Here is a 25,282-nt window from a genome sequence, read left to right as displayed (position 1 = left end):
TGGGAAATAGTTCATGGGGAAAAATGAAAGTATCTGTTTCACACTGTTTTTTTTTTTTTTTTTTATATACTGATTTCTCTGTCATGGCAGACAGATAAGACAGTGTTCCCTATTACGCCCATTAATGAACCCAGCTGTGGAAGTGCAGAGAAAGGTGACTGTAAATGACTCCTGATATGTCATCACTTTCAAAGCTGTAATTATCAGAGAGGGTTTTTTTCTGAAACTTTTTTTTTTTTATTTTGGAAATGTTGACAGATGTGTTATGTATCTGGTGTGTGAGGTTTAGATGTGTGACTGCTGCTCAGCCATGTCTAGGAAAGCCAGGAGGGCAATATGGCTGCCATCACTGCTTCCCATCAGCGAGCTTTGTCAGGTTACTGAAGGTAGAAGAATCCTGTTCAGCAATGTGCTGAAACATCAAGGCCATACAGCAAGTACTGATTGTGCTTTTGGTCACGCTGCAACACAACAGTTTAAAAGATTTTATAATTTTCTAGATTTATGATTGCAAATTGCAGGTCTCCTCTGTCAGTACGAACTGTCTGTGCAGCTTTTAGTTTTCATCGCATAACCTTAGGAGTGGTTGTCCTCTCGTCATCCAGGAGAATGCTCCTTGTAATGCACAGTCTCTGATGTTCTCTTAGGCAGGGGATGATTGAGTCACATCACTCTGCTCTGGCTAATGCAGGGAACCCCAATCAAAGATCGCCCATGTACTAAAATAGGGCATATGGAAACAGGCTGTGTAGGTAGAATGTCCATGTTCTTCAATTCACAATACAAGGATTCCTCCTGCACAGTCACATCTGTTTCCTTTCTCCTGTGTCACGGCTCTGCCTGCCAGTCTGCTTTTCGCATTTTTGCTGAAGCATTGCATATCATTCCCATAGAATAGACCCTCTGACCATAGGATACTACAGCAGATGTTCCTGTACAGTGACCCTGTGCTGCCATGGAATGAGGGGTCTTCACCCCGGAGGTAAAGACCTCTGTCCACCAGAACACGTGACGACATTTATAATCTGAGCAGACCATAGTGTGGCCAAATACAGACAATGCCATCAAATATTTCCCCAGCTGTGAGCTTACTGGTGTGGATCAGGGTCATTATATGATGATAACAGGGTAAGGCTAAGTTCACATGTTGTACACCTCTGACATACCTTGCAGCATCAGCATACCGCTACATACAGTGCTGCTCACCATTATTGGCACCCCTTCATTTTTTTCATAGACTGTACAATATCTTCAGAAATAAATGGAAATGTACCAAAGTTATATCCTCAGGATTTTTTAATTAGCAATCCAAAGTAATACAACAATAAAACATTGCTTTTCATCTTAAATGTTGCAGTTTCAAAGAAGAAACAGAATAAACAGCATGTACAGCAATAAAGGCACCCCTATAATACTTGGTGGCACACCCTTGGGCATTGCTGACAGCCTCCAAACGTTTCTTGTAGCCATCTATAAGCTTCTTGCACCTCTCAGCTGGAATTTCTCCCACTCTTCCTTTGCAGTTTGTTTAAGTTCTTGAATGTTTGCAGGGTTCTTTTTCCCAATGGCAGATTTCAGCTCACCCCAAAGATTTTTAATGGGATTGAGGTCAGGACTCATTACTGGCTGTAACATACCTGGCGGCGTCCTTGCATGGTGGTCCATCTCCCACTGTGCAAGAGCGCGCACTTGATCTCCAGTCCAGAATGTCTCTCTGGCTTCCCTCCATGCTGTCTGTTTGTGTCTGTTTCTGCTGCTTAAGGGCGGCGCCCGATCACTTCCTGCTTTTTGTACCTGCTGTGGGTCACACCCCTTGTGCGTCCTCAGCCTATTGCTGTCTGTCACCTGGTATATAGCTCAGCTGCTCCCATCTATCCCTGCCTGAGCATAGTGTTTCATTCAGTGTGTGCTTGCACTCTGAAGGTGCCAGGTCCCGTTCTGTGTTCTCTTGTCTGCCTATCCTGGAGGCTGTATTTCCAGGCCTGTCTGAACACGCTCCTAGCCTGTTCCTCCCGCCTTCTAGGGGCCGATTACCTAGACCCGCTCCTGTATCTTGTCTGTCCTGTCGGAACACGCTCCTAGCCTGTTCCTCCCGCCTTCTAGGGGCCGATTACCTAGACCCGCTCCTGTATCTTGTCTGTCCTGTCTGAACACGCTCCTTGCCTGTTCGTCCCGCCTCTCTGGGGGCAGTATTCCCAGACCCGCTCCTGTATCCCGCTGCAGTGTCGGTCTCCTCCGTACACTCAGTTCCAGTCTGAACTCTCTCCTATCCTTTACCTGTTTTGCCTCTATGTCCGTTCCCTTCCTTTTTCTGCAGAGTCTGAACTCGTACCTAACTCCTGCTTGTTGTCTCTGTACTCCCATTTGTGAGTTTGTGGTCCACTCGCTACTTCACTGCAAGTACCCTGTGGGTATCTGGCTCTGCCTTTCTCTTCCTGTCTGTTCTGTGTGAACAGAGCCCTGTCCCCCCTGCTCCGACTCCTTTGCTCACCGCTCCGGCGGTTCTAGCCTGCTCTGACCCTTTGCTCACCGCTCCTGGCGGCCTTGTCCTGCTCTACTCTTGCTCACCGCTCCAGGCGGCCTCGTCCTGCCCTGCTCTCGCTCACCTCTCTGGGCGGCCTCACTCTGCTGTGTTTGTCCGCCATATCTGTGGTTCTGTTCCTGAGTCCCAGTGTGTACTGGGTCCTATCCCGCCAGTGTCCCTACCTGCTAGTGCCTCCCTGTCTGCACTCTAGCTGTGCTTGCCTGTACCCCTCTGCCTGTATTGTTCCTGAGTCCCAGTGTGTACTGGGTCCTATCCCGCCTGTGTTCCTACCTGCTAGTGCCTCCCTGTCTGCACTCTAGCTGTGCTTGCCTGTACCCCCCTGCCTGCATACCCGCCTGCCTGCATCCCAGTTGAGCCTGCCTATACCCACCAGTCTGTGTGCCAGCCTCCCAGTCTGTTCCTGTATTCCCCTGTGTGGGTCAACAGCCGTGTCCGGGGTCTGTCCTGGAGTAGCACCTGGTCCCTCTGCTCGGTTCCTCCTTGGTGCACTGGCGTCGTATGCCGTCGTGCGACCCTGGTCGGATCGGGTGAATACCTAGTTACGCCCCTCCAGGCATTCACTCTCCGGCACGGTCCAGTGGAATCACTACAATCACACGCACACGCCGCTCAGCCCGGGCGTGTGCATTACAGCATGCTCAGGCCATGGTTCCCGTTGAGCCCCACGGCCTTCGCTCTCTGAGAAGTTTTCCAGCGAATACATGCATTAAAATAAATAAATAAATTTTTTTTTCTCTAGCTGAGTTCCAGGCGAATTACGCACCCATCCAGATGGATCTATCTGCTCTCGTTCCTGCGGATCCGCTACGTTACTATGGGGATCCAAGACAAAGTCGTGCATTTGTGGAGCAATGCATGCTACACTTCAAGTTCTACCCTCTATGTTTTCCCACCGATCGGGTTAAGGTGGCATTCATTATGTCTTACCTAGCGGGTGATGCCTTGGAATGGATCAACCCCCTATTTGAAACACAGGATCCGATCCTCCTGGACCTAATGGCCTTCCTGGTGGCCTTTCTAATGGTCTTCGATGATCCTAACCCGGAGGCTCCTGCTGAAGCTTCACTTCCCAATATCCCGGAGCAGCCCCGATGGGTAATGTGTGTGGGTAGCGCAATAGTCCTCCAGCCCAATGAGACTACTGCCCACCCAGAATCCTCACAGGGTGACTACGCTTTCTGGAATACTTCTCCCAACCTCAAGAGGCAGTCCAGACGTGCTAGACGTAGAGGCAAGCCGTCACGCCAGGGTCTGTCCTCCCTGAGACCTCCTGACCCCAACCTTGAAGTCCCTACTGAAGCTTCATCTCCCTGTATCCTGGAGAAGCCCCAACGGGTAATGTGCGTGGGTAGTGCACCAGTTCTCCTGCCCGAAGAGACTTCTGCCCATCCAGACTCCACACAGGAGAACTTCCTGCACCCGGCATCAGATGCTTCACCCACTTTAACCGGTGTGCATGTCCAAGGATGCTCCAAAGCTGTGGTTACCTCAGAGTCTGTGCACCTCTACTACCTGGCGGAGGACCCCCTGTTGCCTCCTGAATCCTCCGGGATACCACTCGCTGACAAATGGAGAGAGACTTCTCTACACCCGGTACTCGATACTTTGTCCGCTTCGTCCTGTGAGCCTGACAATGGGTACCCCAAAGTGGTAGTTACTCCCGAGTCTCTACACCCCTCCGACCAGGCGGAGGACCTCCAGTTGTCTCCAGAACCCTTCGGGGTGCTACCTGGTAGCGAAAGGACAGAGACTCTCCTATACTCTGTACCTGATACCTCGCTCGCTTCGTCCACGGAGTCCAACCTAGTGTACTCCGAAGCAGAGGTTACTCCCGAGTCTCTACACCCCTCCGACCAGGCGGAGGACCTCCAGTTGTCTCCAGAACCCTTCGGGGTGCCATCTGGTGGTGAATGGACAGAGACTTTCCTATATCCTGGATCTGATACCTCGCTTGCTTCGTCCAGTGAGTCCGACCTAGTGTACTCTGAAGCAGAGGTTACCCATGAGTCTCTACACCCCTCTGACCAGGCGGAGGACCTCCAGTTGTCTCCAGAACCCTTCGGGGTGCCACCTGGTGGTGAATGGACAGAGACTTTCCTATATCCTGGATCTGATACCTCGCTTGCTTCGTCCAGTGAGTCCGACCTAGTGTACTCTGAAGCAGAGGTTACCCATGAGTCTCTACACCCCTCTGACCAGGCGGAGGACCGCCAGTTGTCTCCAGAACCCTTCGGGGTGCCACCTGGTGGTGAATGGACAGAGACTTTCCTATACTCGGTACCCGATACCTCGCCTGCTTCGTCCAGTGAGTCCGACCTAGTGTACTCTGAAGCAGATGTTTTCTCTGAGCCTCTGCACTCTTCTGACCTGGCGGAGGACCTCCAGTTATTTCCTGAATCCTCCGGGGTACCACCAGATAACAAAGAGACAGTGACTTTTCCTCATTATGTACCTGATAACCCGTCTATTTCTTCCTGTGAGCTTGACAAGATGTACCTCGAAGCAGAGATTACCCCCAAGTCTCTGTCCCCCTCCAACCCGGTGAAGGACTTCCAGTTGTCTCCTGTACCCTCTGGGGTGCCACCTGAAAATATGTGGAGAGAGACTTCCTTGTGTGCTGTTCCTGGTACTCCACCCGTTTCGTCTGTTGCTGAGGATGGCTGGATAGGAGGTAGCATCCTAGCTAACCAGATGGGATCAGTTTTTCCTGTGGACAGTGGAAGTGATCTCCTGGAAGTGAACGACTGGTCCTCGAATTCCCTGCGGAAGATTCTGGCAGGCCTGAAGAAGAGGGGGCGTAAGGGGGGGGGTACTGTAACATACCTGGCGGCGTCCTTGCATGGTGGTCCATCTCCCACTGTGCAAGAGCGCGCACTTGATCTCCAGTCCAGAATGTCTCTCTGGCTTCCCTCCATGCTGTCTGTTTGTGTCTGTTTCTGCTGCTTAAGGGCGGCGCCCGATCACTTCCTGCTTTTTGTACCTGCTGTGGGTCACACCCCTTGTGCGTCCTCAGCCTATTGCTGTCTGTCACCTGGTATATAGCTCAGCTGCTCCCATCTATCCCTGCCTGAGCATAGTGTTTCATTCAGTGTGTGCTTGCACTCTGAAGGTGCCAGGTCCCGTTCTGTGTTCTCTTGTCTGCCTATCCTGGAGGCTGTATTTCCAGGCCTGTCTGAACACGCTCCTAGCCTGTTCCTCCCGCCTTCTAGGGGCCGATTACCTAGACCCGCTCCTGTATCTTGTCTGTCCTGTCGGAACACGCTCCTAGCCTGTTCCTCCCGCCTTCTAGGGGCCGATTACCTAGACCCGCTCCTGTATCTTGTCTGTCCTGTCTGAACACGCTCCTTGCCTGTTCGTCCCGCCTCTCTGGGGGCAGTATTCCCAGACCCGCTCCTGTATCCCGCTGCAGTGTCGGTCTCCTCCGTACACTCAGTTCCAGTCTGAACTCTCTCCTATCCTTTACCTGTTTTGCCTCTATGTCCGTTCCCTTCCTTTTTCTGCAGAGTCTGAACTCGTACCTAACTCCTGCTTGTTGTCTCTGTACTCCCATTTGTGAGTTTGTGGTCCACTCGCTACTTCACTGCAAGTACCCTGTGGGTATCTGGCTCTGCCTTTCTCTTCCTGTCTGTTCCGTGTGAACAGAGCCCTGTCCCCCCTGCTCCGACTCCTTTGCTCACCGCTCCGGCGGTTCTAGCCTGCTCTGACCCTTTGCTCACCGCTCCTGGCGGCCTTGTCCTGCTCTACTCTTGCTCACCGCTCCAGGCGGCCTCGTCCTGCCCTGCTCTCGCTCACCTCTCTGGGCGGCCTCACTCTGCTGTGTTTGTCCGCCACATCTGTGGTTCTGTTCCTGAGTCCCAGTGTGTACTGGGTCCTATCCCGCCAGTGTCCCTACCTGCTAGTGCCTCCCTGTCTGCACTCTAGCTGTGCTTGCCTGTACCCCTCTGCCTGTATTGTTCCTGAGTCCCAGTGTGTACTGGGTCCTATCCCGCCTGTGTTCCTACCTGCTAGTGCCTCCCTGTCTGCACTCTAGCTGTGCTTGCCTGTACCCCCCTGCCTGCATACCCGCCTGCCTGCATCCCAGTTGAGCCTGCCTATACCCACCAGTCTGTGTGCCAGCCTCCCAGTCTGTTCCTGTATTCCCCTGTGTGGGTCAACAGCCGTGTCCGGGGTCTGTCCTGGAGTAGCACCTGGTCCCTCTGCTCGGTTCCTCCTTGGTGCACTGGCGTCGTATGCCGTCGTGCGACCCTGGTCGGATCGGGTGAATACCTAGTTACGCCCCTCCAGGCATTCACTCTCCGGCACGGTCCAGTGGAATCACTACAATCACACGCACACGCCGCTCAGCCCGGGCGTGTGCATTACACTGGCCATTTTAAAACAGTCCATTTTTTTCTTTTTCAACCATTCCTGTGTACTTTTGGATGTATGCTTTGGGTCATTGTCTTGCTGGAGGACCATGATCAAGTTTTCTTACACTGGGTAGGACATTTAGCACTAAAATCTCTTGATAATTCTCTGATTTCAGGATTGCTGTGAGACGATCAAGGCCTTCAGTACCAGATGCAGCAAAGCAACCCCACAGCATTATGGATCCTACACCATGCTTAACTGTTGGTAAGGTGTTCTTTTCCTTATAAGCTTCATTGCGCCGTCTGTAAGCAAACTTATGCTTTGCATTGCCAAAAAGCTCGATTTTTGTTTCATATGGTCACAGAACATTTTCCCAGAAGGATTGTGATATTTAAAGGTACTCTTTGGCAAAGATCATTTGTTCCTTTTTATGTCTTTTCTTCAGCAATGGTTTCTTCCTTGGCCTTCGCTTATAAAGCTTTGCTTGGTTTAGTGTGGGGCGTATGGTACTTGTTGAAACCATGACCCCACACTGTTCCAGGTTGGTTTTCAGGTCTTTGGATGTTTGACATGATGTTTTTTTCCAGCATTTGCACCAATCTTCGAAGACATCTCTTGTCAAATTTCCTCTTTCCCCCACATCCAGGGAGGTTCTTGACGGTTCCATGCCTGGCTAACTTCTTAATAACATTGCGGACTGTTGAAACTGGGATACCAAGGTCTTTGGAGATGGCCTTATACCCTTTCAAAGTCTTGTGTTTTCTAATAATAGCAGTTCTGTTGTCCTCAGACATCTCTTTTGTCTTTGCCATTGTGACAGTAACATGTGTTTTTTTTAAAACACGGAAGTCATCATTCATTGGCTAATTCATGTCACATGGGCACCGACAATTAATCACAGGGTATCTCTTTTGTGATTTACCATAGGCGAGTCAAAATGTGTTTCCATACTAAATTAATGTAAAGGGTGCCAATACCAGTGACACCGCAAGTTTTAGGTTTTTCTATTTTTCCCTCCCATTGTTTTCTGTTTTAAATTATTTATCATTTGCTCTTTTGTATTTAACACGAGTCTCTATACAAAAAAAAAATTTCACTTGATTCATTTTTTTCAGGAGATATTCCACATTATGTACTTAAACTTCATGGGTGCCAATAACGAGCAGGACTGTATGTCGCTCCTGAGTATAAGAAGGATGTTGTAGGACTAAAGTGGTGCAGAGAAGGGCCCCCCAAATTTATTACTGCCATACCAAGTTTGGTTACCAATCTCAGGGTTATTCAGTTTGGAAAATTAGGGGTGTCCTGATTATAATCTACAAATACAACACTGTGCAAAAATTTCAGGCAGTTGTGGAAAAGTATTAATAGTTTGTTTTCAATTCTTCAAAGTGAATGAAGAACAGAGAGCCGCCAATCTCATCAGTATTTGGTGACCGCCGCCTCCTTCAAAACAAAATCCATTATTCCTCTCAGTTTTTGAAGGATCCTGTGGATTAACATGTTTTGTTATAGCTTGGACTTATGTCAACTTTAAATGACTAAATTCTACAGATTTGAAGAAAATGAAATCCCTTGTAGAGACCTGACAGATCTGCAGTAAATTCAATGGTTTACCTACAGGGGGCGCCACAATAAAACCTGTGATCATAACGCTTTAGGGTTCTTCTAATTATTTAATAACAGGAGTATTTAATGAAAATGCAAAAAATCTCTTTTTTGAGTTGTATCAGCATTTACCTGGTCCCCCGTCCATGCTTCTAGTGAGGACTGACAAGTCATTATAAGAAAGTGCTAGGAAGCATCTGCTTCACATCGTTGTGACAAGCGCCAGAAACAAAACCAGTCGTAATAACTTCATCAACGTGCTTACTGACTGCAGGGAGAACCGCAGTGGGATACGTTCTATGTTAAACATTTCATCACCTGCCCAAAGAAAGAAACAACATGGATGAAGATTGACAGACGCACCACAGACGGGAATCACTTCTAGTCACTACACATAACCTGTAAGTGGAGCTGTTTTATAGGCAGTTCCTTATATTTTTCAGTTTCCAGAAAAGCTGGGATATCAAATATGGCTGCCCTGATACTAGTACAGATCTAATGCTTCAACATCTGACAATCTGTTACAATATAGATACTTAATGTAAAATAGTACCAAGAAAAAACTCTCATTCTGCTCTCCAGGCTGATGGCATTTACTAAGATTTATTATTTATTTATTTTACTCACTTATATTGCACCATTAATTCCACAGTTTATTACAAACCTTATCCGTACTGCCCCACTGGGGCTCACAATTTAAATTCCTTATCAGTATGCCTTTGTAATGTGGGAGGAAACCGGAGAACCCACACAAACACGGGGAGAACATACAAACTCCTTGCAGATATTGTCCTTGGTTGGATTTGAAGTCAGGACCCCAGCGCTGCAAGGCTGCAGTGCTAACCACTGAGCCACCGTCATTGTATGCTCAACCACTGGGCCACCATCAGATTGTATAAAACCATGATAGAGCAGCCTGTACTGAACTAGTATAAGCATCCAATTTTATATGGTGGTCTTTAGACTTCCTACATATGGAAACAGAAGGAAGCTTTACATCTGGGGACCTATATTTCCATAAACTTGGAGACCAGTTCTGTGTTCTTATTGTTGGCTGTAGTCGGGGACCGCCTGTGTATCTTATTGTTGGGTCCAGCTGGTGACCGGCACTGTATTATTATTGTTGGGTGCAGCTGGGGACCAGCTCTGTATTCTTATCATTGGATGCAGCCGTGATCCGGCTCTGTACTAATATTGTTGGGTGCAGCTGTGCCAGGCTCTGTATTCTTATTGGGTGCAGCTGGTGGGGACCAGCTCTGTATTTTTATGGGGTGCAGCTGGAACCCGGCTCTGTATTCTTATCGTTGGGTGCAGCTGGGGACCGGTTCTATAATCTTCTTATTTGGGTGTAGCCAGGGACCGGCTCTGCATTCTTATTATTGGGTGCAGCCGAGGACTGGCTCTGTACTATTACTGTTGGGTGTAGCCAGAGACTGGCTCTGTATTCTTGTAGGGTGCAGCCAAATACCTGCTTTGTATTCCTATTGCTGGGTGTAGCTGGGGACCGACTCTGTATTCTTATTATTGTGTGCAGTCGAGGACCTCCTCAGTATTCTTACGATTGGGTGCAGCCGGGGACCAGCTCTGTATTTTTATTCTTGGAAGCAGCTGGAAACCGGCTCTGTATTCTTGTTGGGTTTAGCCGGTGACCCAGCTATGTATTCTTATCATTGGGTTCAGAAGGGGACCGGCTCTATATTCTTCTTATTGGGTGCACCCGGGGACCGGCTCTGTATTTTTCTTATTGGGTGCAGCCGAGGGTCGGCTCTGTACTATTATTGTTGGGTAAAAAACCAAAGAGATAGAGAAGCTCAAGCCCAATCAAAATAATTTCAAAATTCTTTATTAATACACAAAAACATACAAGATAAAATACTTAAAAATGGGGGAAAAATACAGAGATTGTCACACCACAGAATGATAGACAACAGCCCTTTCAACAGGTCATACCTGAAACAGGAGAGCACCTGGATATGGGTTTTTTATTCCATAAACAGGACAAAAGTATCCTACGTGTATATATATATATATATATATACACAGTACAGACCAAAAGTTTGGACACACCTTTTCATTTAAAGATTTTTCTGTATTTTCATGACTATGAAAATTGTACCTTCACACTGAAGGCATCAAAACTATGGATTAACACATGTGGAATTATATACTTAACAAAAAAGTGTGAAACAACTGAAAATATGTCTTATATTCTAGGTTCTTCAAAGTAGCCACCTTTTGCTTTGATGACTGCTTTGCACACTCTTGGCATTCTCTTGATGAGCTTCAAGAGGTAATCACCGGAAATGGTTTTCACTTCACAGGTGTGCCCTGTCAGGTTTAATAAGTGGGATTTCTTGCCTTACAAATGGGGTTAGGACCTTCAGTTGTGTTGTGCAGAAGTCTGGTGGATACACAGCTGATAGTCCTACTGAATAGACTGTTAGAATGTGTATTATGGCAATAAAAAAGCAGCTAAGTAAAGAAAAACGAGTGGCCATCATTACTTTAAGAAATGAAGGTCAGTAAGTCCCAAAAATTGGGAAAACTTTGAAAGTGTCCCCAAGTGCAGTTGCAAAAACCATCAAGCGCAACAAAGAAATTGGCTCACATGAGTACCGCCCCACAGGAAAGGAAGACCAAAAGTCACCTCTGCTTCTGAGGATTAGCTTATCCGAGTCACCAGCCTCAGAAATCGCAGGTTAACAGCAGCTCAGATTAGAGACCAGGTCAATGTCACACAGAGTTCTAGCAGCAGACACATCTCTACAATAACTGTTAAGAGGAGACTTTGTGCAGCAGGCCTTCATGGTAAAATAGCTGCTAGGAAACTACTGCTAAGGACAGGCAACAAGCCGAAGAGACTTGTTTGGGCTAAAGAACACAAGGAATGGACATTAGACCAGTGGAAATCTGTGCTTTGGTCTGATGAGTCCAAATTTGAGATCTTTGGTTTCAACCACCGTGTCTTTGTGCGACGCAGAAAAGGTGAACGGATGGACTCTATGTAGCGCCGGCGTCCCTGCCCTCTGCTAGGCAGGGACGCTGTTTCCCTCACCTCTCTGCTCCGTGCCCGGCGTCCTCCTCCCGCTCTGCTGGCAGCGCGCGCTCCTTCCCGGCCACTGTGCTTAGGGCGCGCGCGCTCTCCCTCCCTCTTAAAGGGGCCGCGCGCGCAGTCCTAAGGAGTCCCCGGCCAATGGCCGGAGGACTTCACCATATATAAGGCACCTCCTCCAAAATGGAGGTGCCCGAGCAATGTTGTTGCACTGTTCACTACTCTGCTTCAGCCCTCAGGTCCCGTTGCCAGTTACCTGCCAGTTACCTGCCAGTTACCTGCCAGATTCCTGCCTGATTATCTGCTACCTGCCTGCTAGTCTGAGGTCCGACGGTCTGCCTTACTACTCCTGTCAGTCTGTCTAAGGACCAGCCTGCCCGCTCACCTGGGAGCGCACATCAGCCACCTGCCTGCTCGCCTGAGGTCCGACGGTCTGCCTTCCAACTCCTGTCAGTCTGTCTATGGACCAGCTTGCCCGCTCACCTGGGAGCACACACCTGCTACCTGCCTGCTAGTCTACCTGGAGGCTCCGCCGTCACGTGCTGTGACCACCTGCCTGTCCAGTGACTCCTGCTCGCTCACCTGGGAGCGCTCATCTGCTGCCTGTCTGCTAGCCTACCTGGAGGCTCTGCCGTCACGTGCTGTGACCACCCGCCTGTCCAGAGACTTCTGCCCGCTCACCTGGGAGCGCTCATCTGCCGCCTGTCTGTTGGTCTTCCTGGAGGCTCCGCCGTCACGTGCTGTGACCACCTGCCTGTCCAGTAACTCCTGCTCGCTCACCTGGGAGCGCTCATCTGCTGCCTGTCTGCTAGCCTACCTGGAGGCTCTGCCGTCACGTGCTGTGACCACCCGCCTGTCCAGAGACTTCTGCCCGCTCACCTGGGAGCGCTCATCTGCCGCCTGTCTGTTGGTCTTCCTGGAGGCTCCGCCGTCACATGCTGTGACCACCCGTTCATCCAGAGACTCTCGCTTGCTCACCTGGGAGCTCACGTCTATCATCAGCCGCCACAGGTCGTACCAACCCTTTACCTAGAGACTGCCCCGGTCACTTGCCTTGACCATCTGCCCGTTCATCCAGAGACTGCCCCGGTCACTTGCCGTGACCATCAGCCCGTTCATCCAGAGACTGCCCCGGTCACTTGCCGTGACCATCAGCCCGTTCATCCAGAGACTGCCCCGGTCACTTGCCGTGACCTCCAGCCCGTTCACTCAGAGACTGTCCCGGTCACCTGCTGTGACCTCCTGCCCGTCTTCCCTGGTTGCCACCCGCTCCCTTACAAGGACTGCCCCCTTGTATAGTAGCTCAGAGGTTCCGCCTCCCAGACCCGTTACAGTTTGCTCGGGCCATGGAACCCGGTGGCACCCAAGCTCCCTCGCTCTCGGACCTGTGTCATGAACTGTCCCGTCAAAGGTCCCAACAGGAGTCCATCCTGGGTCACCTGCGGAATGTCAATACTCGCCTGGACACTCTGACTGCTCCACCAGCAACCTCCGCCAGTGCCATGTCTCGCAATCCGGCAGCCCCGCTGCCCACTAATACCATGGTATCCTACCCCGGACCCCGGCTTTCTGCACCTCCTCGCTTCGGAGGCGACTCCGCCCAGGCTCGGGGCTTCATAAATCAGTGCACCCTGCACTTTGAACTATTGTCCCACCAGTTTAACTCCGACCGGGCCAAAATTGCATTCATCATGTCCCATCTCACCGGGGAGGCCCTGGCCTGGCTAAATCCTCTATGGGAGAGAGGAGACCCCCCTGGTGTCCAACTTGCCTGCTTTTCTCACGGCTTTCCGGAAAGTCTTCGACGAACCCGGACGGAAGACCTCATCCGCATCATCACTGCTACGCCTCCGTCAGGGAAGTCTCACCGTGGGCCAATATGCCATACGGTTCCGTACCCTTGCCTCGGAGCTGGCCTGGGATAACGACGCTCTGGTATCCGTCTTCTGGGAGGGTCTGTCCGGCCGTATTAAAGATGAACTTGCCGGTCGGGACATTCCTACCACTCTCGATGACCTAATAACTCTTGCCACCCGGATTGACCTACGGTTCCAGGAGCGTGCCAAAGAGGTCACCCGTGAGAGGAGGTTACCACGTCTAGCTCCTACTTTTCAGAAACCCGTCACTCCCTCCGTCTCTACCCAGGTACACTCTCCTGAGTCTATGCAGGTCGACCAGACCAAGATGGTCAAAACCCGTCAGGACTTACGCCGTGCCGAGGGGAGCTGCTTCTACTGTGGCAGTAAGGAGCACCGGATCCGTGCCTGCCCGGAGAGGTCGGGAAACGCCTGTGTCTAGGTTCGCTCAGAGAGGTCGACCTAGACAAGAATAAATCCTCTCCATCTCTGCTGCTGTCAGTCTCAATCGTCTGCGGGGAGAACCGTTATTTCGAACTTGCCCAACTTGACTCTGGAGCAGCCGGGAATCTTATTTCACAGTCCCTGGTAGAGAAATACCGCATCCCCACCAAACCTCTGGCTGTACCCTTGTCTGTTGCTGCCGTGGATGGGGGCCTCTTACCACGCCCCATCCAACTCATCACCGAATCCATTACTCTGCAGGTGGGAATGCTGCATTCTGAGAGTATCTGCTTTCATGTTCTGCCTGGACTCTCTCACGCCCTCTTGCTAGGCCTACCTTGGCTCCAGAGACATGCACCCGTGCTTGACTGGCAGACCGGAGAAGTCCTTCGCTGGGGACAGGACTGCCATAAGACCTGTCTGGTTCCCGTCCATCCCGTCCGTCCTTCTCCTACCCCAGCTAATCTACCTGGACTTCCGATTCCTTATTGGTCTTATGCTGATGTCTTTAATAAAAAGGAAGCAGAGACACTACCTCCTCATAGACCATACGACTGCCCTATCGACCTGTTACCTGGTACTACTCCTCCCCGTGGGCGTATTTATCCTTTATCCGCTGCTGAGACCCGGTCGATGTCCGAATATATTGAGGAGAATCTGGCCAGGGGATTCATCCGGAAATCTACCTCCCCGGCGGGAGCAGGCTTCTTTTTCGTCAAAAAGAAGGACGGCTCTCTCCGTCCCTGTATAGACTATAGAGGCCTTAACCAGATCACAGTGAAGAATAAGTACCCCCTTCCGCTCATTCCGGAGTTATTTGATCGTCTGAGGGGGGCTAGAATCTTCACCAAACTGGACCTCCGTGGGGCGTACAACCTGGTTCGTATCCGTCAGGGGGATGAATGGAAGACGGCATTCAACACCCGGGATGGCCACTATGAATATCTGGTAATGCCCTTTGGTCTCTGTAACGCTCCTGCCGTCTTTCAAGAGTTGGTCAATGACATCTTCCGGGACCTTCTCTACTCCTGCGTAGTGGTGTACCTGGACGACATCTTGGTCTTCTCTCCGGATCTCCAGACTCACTGGAGGGACGTTCGTCAGGTCCTGCTCAGGCTCAGGCAGAATCACCTCTTCGCTAAATACGAGAAGTGCCTCTTTGAGCAGACCTCGCTTCCGTTTTTGGGCTACATTATTTCTCAGACCGGCCTACGAATGGATCCAGAGAAACTGTCTGCCATCGAGAAATGGCCTCGACCGGAGGGGTTGAAGGCCATTCAGCGATTCCTGGGCTTCGCTAACTACTACCGCCTCTTCATACCACACTTCTCTTCCCGGACTGCCCCAATTTCCGCGCTCACCCGTAAGGGTACTAATCCCAAAGAGTGGCCGCCCGAAGCAGAGGAGGCCTTTCTTTCCCTAAAACAGGCCTTCTCTTCCGCCCCGGTGCTGCATCGCCCGGACGGCAACAAGCAGTTCTTCCTGGAAGTTGACGCCTCCTCCTCTGGAGCCGGAGCGGTACTTACTCAAAAATCATCTTCCGGGAGAATGGTAACTTGTGGCTTCTTCTCCAAACTCTTCTCCTCTTCTGAGCGCAACTATTCCATAGGAGACCGAGAGTTATTGGCCATCAAACTGGCATTGGAGGAGTGGCGTTACCTACTCGAGGGGGCTCTTCACCCGGTAATAATTTACACTGACCACAAGAACTTGGCTTACCTCCAGCATGCCCAGAGACTTAACCCGCGCCAAGCCCGGTGGTCCTTGTTTTTTGCTCGCTTTGATTTTGTTCTTCATTTTCGCCCGGCTGACAAAAACGTTAAAGCAGATGCCTTGTCCCGATCCTTTCTGGTGTCCGATCTCGAGGAAGAACCTAAACATATCATCGATCCCGCCAGAGTAATGCAGGTGGCTCCCGTGAGTCTAAATCGTCTCCCTCCCGGTAAGACGTTCGTATCAGTACCTGATCGGGAGAAGATCCTACACTGGGGTCACTCGTCTAAACTAGCTGGCCACGTCGGTCAGAAAAAGACCCTCCAGCTTATTGCCCGGCACTACTGGCGGCCTCCCGTCTGCACCCGAGCTGGCTAAAGACTTTATCCGCCACATCTTCCGTCTTCATGGCCTGCCCCTCCACATCGTGTCGGATCGTGGGGTACAGTTCACCTCACGTTTCTGGAGAGCTACTCAATCAATCAGAACCTGACCAGTTACCTCCGGCACTTCGTTAATGCCCATCATTCTGACTGGGTGGATCTCCTACCTTGGGCCGAGTTCTCCTATAACAATCACGAGAGCGAATCCTCCTCCAAATCCCCGTTTTTTGTAGTCTTCGGTCAGCATCCTCGGATTCCTTTTCCTGTCTCCACCTCTGTGGACAACCCGGCTGCGGAATCTCTCGTTAGCAAATTTTCCTCCATTTGGGAGAGTACCCGATCCGCACTCCTTCAGTCGTCCGAACGGATGAAAAGACACGCTGACAAAAAACGCCTGGATCCTCCACAATTTCGTCCTGGAGATAAAGTCTGGCTCTCATCTAAATATGTCCGACTCAAGATACCTTCTTACAAGTTAGGGCCTCGGTTCATCGGTCCTCTGGAGGTCATCAGTCAGATCAACCCGGTGGCCTATAAATTAAAACTCCCGGCCAACTTACGGATCCCTAACTCCTTCCATGTATCTCTCCTCAAACCTGTGGTACTTAACTCTTTTTCCAAGTCTACAGGTACGCCTCCTGCTCCGGTTTCTGCTGAGGATGAGTTTGAGGTAGAGAACATTCTTGCCACCAAAAGGGTAAGAGGAAAGACCTTTTTTCTAGTAGATTGGAGGGGGTTTGGTCCTGAGGAGAGAACGTGGGAGACCCGGGAGAACATCCATGCCCCTCTTATCCTAGCTAAATTTCTGTCTGGCCTAAAAAAGGGGAGCCTAAAGGGGGGGGGTACTGTAGCGCCGGCGTCCCTGCCCTCTGCTAGGCAGGGACGCTGTTCCCCTCACCTCTCTGCTCCGTGCCCGGCGTCCTCCTCCCGCTCTGCTGGCAGCGCGCGCTCCTTCCCGGCCACTGTGCTTAGGGCGCGCGCGCGCTCTCCCTCCCTCTTAAAGGGGCCGCGCGCGCCGTCCTAAGGAGTCCCCGGCCAATGGCCGGAGGACTTCACCATATATAAGGCACCTCCTCCAAAATGGAGGTGCCCGAGCAATGTTGTTGCACTGTTCACTACTCTGCTTCAGCCCTCAGGTCCCGTTGCCAGTTACCTGCCAGTTACCTGCCAGTTACCTGCCAGATTCCTGCCTGATTATCTGCTACCTGCCTGCTAGTCTGAGGTCCGACGGTCTGCCTTACTACTCCTGTCAGTCTGTCTAAGGACCAGCCTGCCCGCTCACCTGGGAGCGCACATCAGCCACCTGCCTGCTCGCCTGAGGTCCGACGGTCTGCCTTCCAACTCCTGTCAGTCTGTCTATGGACCAGCTTGCCCGCTCACCTGGGAGCACACACCTGCTACCTGCCTGCTAGTCTACCTGGAGGCTCCGCCGTCACGTGCTGTGACCACCTGCCTGTCCAGTGACTCCTGCTCGCTCACCTGGGAGCGCTCATCTGCTGCCTGTCTGCTAGCCTACCTGGAGGCTCTGCCGTCACGTGCTGTGACCACCCGCCTGTCCAGAGACTTCTGCCCGCTCACCTGGGAGCGCTCATCTGCCACCTGTCTGTTGGTCTTCCTGGAGGCTCCGCCGTCACGTGCTGTGACCACCTGCCTGTCCAGTGACTCCTGCTCGCTCACCTGGGAGCGCTCATCTGCTGCCTGTCTGCTAGCCTACCTGGAGGCTCTGCCGTCACGTGCTGTGACCACCCGCCTGTCCAGAGACTTCTGCCCGCTCACCTGGGAGCGCTCATCTGCCGCCTGTCTGTTGGTCTTCCTGGAGGCTCCGCCGTCACATGCTGTGACCACCCGTTCATCCAGAGACTCTCGCTTGCTCACCTGGGAGCTCACGTCTATCATCAGCCGCCACAGGTCGTACCAACCCTTTACCTAGAGACTGCCCCGGTCACTTGCCTTGACCATCTGCCCGTTCATCCAGAGACTGCCCCGGTCACTTGCCGTGACCATCTGCCCGTTCATCCAGAGACTGCCCCGGTCACTTGCCGTGACCATCTGCCCGTTCATCCAGAGACTGCCCCGGTCACTTGCCGTGACCATCAGCCCGTTCATCCAGAGACTGCCCCGGTCACTTGCCGTGACCTCCAGCCCGTTCACTCAGAGACTGTCCCGGTCACCTGCTGTGACCTCCTGCCCGTCTTCCCTGGTTGCCACCCGCTCCCTTACAAGGACTGCCCCCTTGTATAGTAGCTCAGAGGTTCCGCCTCCCAGACCCGTTACACTCTACATGCCTGGTTCCCACCGTGAAGCATGGAGGAGGAAGTGTGATGGTGTGGGGGTGCTTTGCTGGTGACACTGTTGGGGATTTATTCAAAATTGAAGGCATACTGAACCAGCATGGCTACCACAGCATCTTGCAGCGGCATGCTATTCCATCCGGTTTGCGTTTAGTTGGACCATCATTTATTTTTCAACAGGACAATGACCCCAAACACACCTCCAGGCTGTGTAAGGGCTATTTGACCAAGAAGGAGAGTGATGGGGTGCTACGCCAGATGACCTGGCCTCCACAGTCACCAGACCTGAACCCAATCGAGATGGTTTGGGGTGAGCTGGACCGCAGAGTGAAGGCAAAAGGGCCAACAAGTGCTAAGTATCTCTGGGAACTCCTTCAAGATTGTTGGAAGACCATTTCCGGTGGCTACCTCTTGAAGCTCATCAAGAGAATGCCAAGAGTGTGCAAAGCAGTCATCAAAGCAAAAGGTGGCTACTTTTAAGAACCTAGACTATAAGACATATTTTCAGTTGTTTCACACTTTTTTGTTAAGTATATAATTCCACATGTGTTAATTCATAGTTTTGACGCCTTCAGTGTAAATGTACAATTTTCATAGTCATGAAAATACAGAAAAATGTTTAAATGAGAAGGTGTGTCCAAACTTTCGGTCTGTACTGTATATATATATATATATATATATATATATATATATATATATATTGTAAGGCAGTGCTAGCCATCATCCTGGGGGATACTCGCTGCGCCGGGTCAATTAACGCACACCAGCCACGTTTCTCAATATTTCACAGTTCAGCGGTTTATTAATCTTCATAAACTGCTTGTCACACAGTCCATCTTAGTGGCTCACCAGCATATTACACATATAACATCCAGGAGCCCTTTAAATAGCAGACAGGCCCTCTTGGCTCCAGTTACATCCCTCAGCAAAGTCACTTATATTAATGTCTACATCAATGTCCACATCAAGCAGTGTTTTACCTTTGTGGGGTTGTAGCTGCTTCAGTCCGCTTTGTCCCGCCACCCCTGTGGCTCTAGGGCTTACCAAACGTGGTCTCCTGCCCTTATCCCGTCCAAGGCCACTGGCATCTCTCACACACACAGATCCAGGCTCTGCCTTCCAGGACGCTTATTTTAGTAAGCCTCTGGACCTCCAAGGCTTACTGGCATCGCTGATACCCAAGGGATCCAGGCTTCACCTTCCAGGAGTCCACCAGGCCTCTCACTCTCACGGTGTCCACACGGGAACAGGCCTCATGCCTTTCACCCCGCTGTCTTAAAACTACCAGGGTTTTTATATCCATCCAGTACACACACACAGGACCTGAGCTGATGTCACAGTCATGTGTTCAGACCTTCTGTGTGCAAAAGAACCTGTGTGATGTCACACTCATGTGACCAGTCACCTGAGGGGGAGGAAATAGCATAAACACACATACTGGATCATTACAGCAATGCTGCTGCACCACATATTCCCCCCCTCTGTTCAAACTTTTGGGGTTGAACACATAATATACACAAACAGTTTATAACCCACAGTTCACACAGAGACCATTTACTGGACAATTGCGCTGCTCAGCCTCTGGAACATTAGTCAACGACATTAGCCCATTCATTAGGGACCTACCATCTGTCATTGTCACTGACTTCATCAGGTCACATTTCCGGGTCGTAAACTTGTCAGACCTCCCCGGCTCCCAGCGGTCAGTCGTAACCTTGTCAGACCTACCCCGCTCCCAGTGGTTAGTCGAAACCCTGTCAGGCCTCCGCCGCTCCCAGCGGTCAATACAGCAGTGCGACTCACATGCCCTGGTATCTAAGGTCCGGTTCGACTCCATACTGTCCCATCCTCTATTGGGTCGTATGTATGGGTCGCTCAAACCTGAGTTACTGGAGGTCTCACTACCTCTAAACCCACGCCCACTATTCTCAGGACATCTTGAAAGGTCCCTAACTTCAGCTGTAGCTGTTCTGTTATTTAGGGGGCCCTTTCCCTGTCTGGTCTCACAATTTCTAGACGGCTGCCATCTTCTGCTGCTCAGATGATGCTGTCTATCCACTCGCAGTCTAGCGAGATTCAGCTGTTCTACCTCTCGCAGATAGGTCACTCGGTACTCCATCAGCATACGTATATATGCTAGATTTTCTTCCTTTCCTACAGCGGAGAATGACACCATGCCGTCTTCATCTGGTATCCAGTCCTGACGATCACGTGGACTGCTTACTTTCATCACGCCAGATTTCTTTACCATCATTTGCATGGCTTGGCCATTTCTCCCAAGGAGCTTTCTCACCAGAACATGAGGCACCCGGATGACCTCTTCCCGCAGACTGTGAGCCTTTCTCATCAGCTCCAGTTGTCTAGCTGCTTGCTCCGTCTTCAACCGGAGAAACCGCTTTGTGCGAATACATCGCCAGTGTATGTCACTTAGGATCGCCACCCTCTTCACTGTGACTTCGGTCGTGGACAGGACCACCAGCTGTTTAGCTTCTGAGGTCGAGTACACCTTACAGGCTCCCACGGCCTTCTTAAACTCCTCATGCACAGACTCACTGGTGCATTCTTCCCTCAAATCCTCGGGTACATCTACGAGGCACTTGTACAGAGACGTTTCGGTCTCACCAGTGGTTTCCAGACGATCAACCAGCTCACGAATTTTCGTCTTGACCGCTTCCACTTCATATTTATCTTCTGTTACCATACTCTTAGCTCTCCTCAGGTCCACCTTCTCATGGTATAAGGGAGCGAGTGCAACATGTTTGCCCTCTTCTTTCTCCAAGGAGGCCGCGTTCACTGAGTGATACTTTGCCAGGCGACTTTTGAGCCCTAGAACTTCTTCTTCTAGCTCAGCTACTCGCCTCTCAGCAGCCCATCTCTGAAGCTCTTCCTGCTTCAACCGCTCCTTTAAGAGTAGAGTTCTCTCAGACCTCTCTGTCTCCAATGCTCCCACTCGGCTCTCAACAGCCAGTCTCTCAAGCTTCTCTTGCTTCCAATGGGTTTGTAGCGACTCCTTGAGCTCCTTGATCTCGGCTCCTACATCCACAAAATCATCCGAGCTCACATCACTCGAGGAGGTATCTGCTTCATACCTCCCATCACCAGCGGCCAACTCCTGGCCCTGGTCTGTGGCTTCTCCGACGGACTCCTCCATCTTTTCCCGCTCAGCTTCCATCTTGCTGAGCCTTTCCTTAAGGCACGTCTCTGCCCTCTGGAGATCACAGAACGTCTGCAGCTCCTTCACCTGAGCTTCCAGATCTAAGGTCTTCCTGCGGAGATCACCATTTTCACCACGGGTGTCTTGCAGGGTGGTCTCAACCACTTGGCGCATGTGCTCTGCGTCCGCCTTATCCTCCTCTAGTTTTTCCTTAACCTTGAGGAGATCATCATACTCTCTCTGAATTCGTTGCAGTTCCTTACTGAGGTCACCACACTCCTTCTTGGAGTCACCCAGCTCCCGGTTGAACTGTTTGCGCAGTCGTTCTAGGTTTTGTTCACGCCCAGAAACTCCATCCTGCCGCGCCTCCTTCTCAAGCTTCAATTGCAAAACCTCCTCCTTGATTTTGCGGCGGTCCTCCTTAACTTCCTGGAACATTTCCTTCCATTGGTTAACTTCCTCGTTGCTTTCTTCCAGTTTTCGCTGCAAGTTCCTTACAACCTGGTTTATTTTCTGCCGTTCAGACTCCAGGCTCAGCTGGTCTGAGGACACGTTCTCGAGGATTTCCCTTCGTTGCTGCCCGTCACTCTGATACTGCTGCCTGATAGGCTCCAGCTCCTGGTCATGACTGGCAGCCTCCTCTTTCAGGGCTGTCAGATCCTTCTGTCTCAGTACTGTATCAGAGGTTGCTACTGGCAACGTCACCTCCTCTTCTGCCTCTGAAGGAGGATCCACACTTGAAACAATGGCACACACCATTACATTTTCTTTATTTTCACTTTTAGTCAAGACTACAGGAGCAACCTTTTTGTGGCCCTTGCGCCGTCGATGAGAGGGGGACTTTCTCACCTCGTCTATCCCCTCCTGACTGACTTCTCCTTCTACTTCCGTAGTGTCACCATCAGCTACGGGGTCTGTGTCATTCCCCATGGTGTCGTGGACCAACAAGTCACCTCCCACCTTGACGTCAACCCCCTCCACTGGAGTCACCCCGTTATCAACGGTCAAATTGTCATTTTTAGGGGGTACCAACCCACAACCAGTAACAATTTTCAGTTTTCTATATTCTACACTCTTGTGAAAATCCGCCCCTTTTTTAGACTCCGCCCCCTTTTGAACAACCACACCGGCAGGGGAATTTTTACAAAAAAAAATCAGCGACAGTCTTAGGAGTCAGTTCACAACATCTCTTACCACCTCCCCGGCCACTCTGGGACAATACTGGCGCCCCCGGAGGGTTCATAGAATGGTCCACTGCTGCCATTCTATACGGTGCCCACAGCTCCTGCGGTTCCTGCACCATGTCCTGTAGAAGTTTCTCAAATACCTGATGTGAGTCCTGTCGCTGTTTCTCAAATGCCTGTTGCTGTTTCTCAAATGCCTGCTGCTGCGACTCCCCCAGGCATTTCAATCGCTCAACAGCTTCAGACTCATTTGCTGCTCCTTTCACAGCCATCTTTATCAGCTCCTGCATTTCTTCAGGACACTCCATTATGCCGAAGAGCGATTTCACTCGGTCATCTAACCCCTTCTCCATTCCGTCTGGAGATACTGCACCATTCATGGCCATCGCGGTACACACTAGACACTTTATACCGCTCTCCCCGAAAAATGTTCGTGGCCCCACCGAGCCACAGCAAACCAGGTTTGAGTGCGACGACAATCTTCGCAACCCCGCCGAGTTGCAGCCAGATGCTTTTAATCTTCGTGAGCCCCGCCGAGCTACAGCAAGATGCTTTATCCACACTCGTCGTCCTGTGCCGTTGCCCCTAGCAACCGGACTGCAGTTGCCCCTAGCAACTGGCCTGCAGTTGCCCGCATTCTCGAACCACATGTAAGGCAGCGCTAGTCATCATCCTGGGGGATACTCGCTGAGCCGGGTCAATTAACGCACACCAGCCACGTTTCTCAATATTTCACAGCTCAGCAGTTTATTAATCTTCATAAACTGCTTGTCACACAGTCCATCTTAGTGGCTCACCAGCATATTACACATATAACATCCAGGAGCCCTTTAAATAGCAGACAGACCCTCTTGGCTCCAGTTACATCCCTCAGCAAAGTCAATTATATTAATGTCTACATCAATGTCCACATCAAGCAGTGTTTTACCTTTGTGGGGTTGTAGCTGCTTCAGTCCGCTGTGTCCCGCCACCCCTGTGGCTCTAGGGCTTACCAAGCGTGGTCTCCAGCCCTTATCCCATCCAAGGCCACTGGCATCTCTCACACACACAGATCCAGGCTCTGCCTTCCAGGACGCTTATTTTAGTAAGCCTCTGGCCCTCCAAGGCATACTGGCATCGCTTATACCCAAGGCATCCAGGCTTCACCTTCCAGGAGTCCACCAGGCCTCTCCACCTGAGGGGGAGGAAATAGCATAAACACACACACATACTGGATCATTACAGCAATGCTGCTGCACCACAATATATACAGTGGTAGCCAAAAGTATTGGCACCCCTGCAATTCTGTCAGATAATACTCAGTTTCTTCCTGAAAATGATTGCAATCACAAATTCTTTGGTATTATTATCTTCATTTAATTTGTCTTCAACGAAAAAACACAAAAAGAATTGCCCTAAAGCCAAATTGGATATAATTCCACACCAAACCTAAAAAAGGGGGTGGACAAAAGAATTGGCACTGTTTGAAAAATCATGTGATGCTTCTCTAATTCGTGTAATTAACAGCACCTGTAACTTACCTGTGGCACCTAACAGGTGTTGGCAATAACTAAATCACACTTGCAGCCAGTTAACATGGATTAAAGTTGACTCAACCTCTGTCCTGTGTCCTTGTGTGTACCACATTGAGCATGGAGAAAAGAAAGAAGACCAAAGAACTGTCTGAGGACTTGAGAAAGCAAATTGTGAGGAAGCATGAGCAATGTCAAGGTTACAAGTCCATCTCCAAAGACCTGAATGTTCCTGTGTCTTCCGTGCGCAGTGTCATCAAGAAGTTTAAAGCCCATGGCACTGTGGCTAACCTCCCTAGATGTGGACGGATAAGAAAAATTGACGAGAGATTTCAACGCAAGATTGTGTGGATGGTGGATAAAGAACCTCGACTAACATCCAAACAAGTTCAAGCTGCCCTGCAGTCCGAGGGTACAGCAGTGTCAACCCATTGTATCCGTCGGCGTCTGAATGAAAAGGGACTGTATGGTAGGATACCCAGGAAGACCCCACTTCTTACCCCGAGACATAAAAAAGCCAGGCTGGAGTTTGCCAAAACTTACCTGAGAAAGCCTAAAACGTTTTGGAAGAATGTTCTCTGGTCAGATGAGACAAAAGTAGAGCTTTTTGGGAAAAAGCATCAACATAGAGTGTACAGAAAAAAAAAAGAGGCATTCAAAGAAAAGAACACGGTCCCTACAGTCAAACATGGCAGAAGTTCCCTGATGTTTTGGGGTTGCTTTGCTGCCTCTGGCACTGGACTGCTTGACCGTGTGCATGGCATTATGAAGTCTGAAGACTACCAACAAATTTTGCAGCATAATGTAGGGCCCAGTGTGAGAAAGCTGGGTCTCCCTCAGAGGTCATGGGTCTTCCAGCAGGACAATGACCCAAAACACACTTCCAAAAGCACTATAAAATGGTTTGAGAGAAAGCACTGGAGACTTCTAAGGTGGCCAGCAATGAGTCCAGACCTGAATCCAATAGAACACCTGTGGAGAGATCTCAAAATGGCAGTTTGGAGAAGGTACCCTTCAAATATCAGGGACCTGGAGCTGTTTGCCAAAGAAGAATGGTCTACAGTTCCAGCAGAGCATTGTAAGAAACTCATTGATGGTTACCGGAAGCGGGTTGTTCGCGGTTATTTTGGCTAAAGGTTGTGCAACCAAGTATTAGGCTGAGGGTGCCAATACTTTTGTCTGGCCCATTTT

At 50.6% G+C, this 25,282-nt stretch overlaps 1 long non-coding RNA gene across 1 annotated transcript in view; it reads left to right on the top strand.

The window, feature by feature from the left end:
• LOC141154603 (uncharacterized) overlaps positions 1-25,282 on the top strand; it is a 46,004-nt gene that overhangs the window by 8,835 nt on the left and 11,887 nt on the right. The window contains exon 2 of the long non-coding RNA XR_012247449.1: positions 7,071-7,159. This is a non-coding gene — a long non-coding RNA (uncharacterized lncRNA). The remainder of the gene's footprint in view (positions 1-7,070; positions 7,160-25,282) is intronic.

Source organism: Phyllobates terribilis, unplaced genomic scaffold, assembly GCF_046119375.1.
Source record: "Phyllobates terribilis strain yellow unplaced genomic scaffold, ASM4611937v1 Scaffold_7__3_contigs__length_470593459, whole genome shotgun sequence".
Classification (NCBI taxonomy): Eukaryota; Metazoa; Chordata; class Amphibia; order Anura; family Dendrobatidae; genus Phyllobates; species Phyllobates terribilis.
This window is presented reverse-complemented; position numbering and strand designations above follow the sequence as displayed.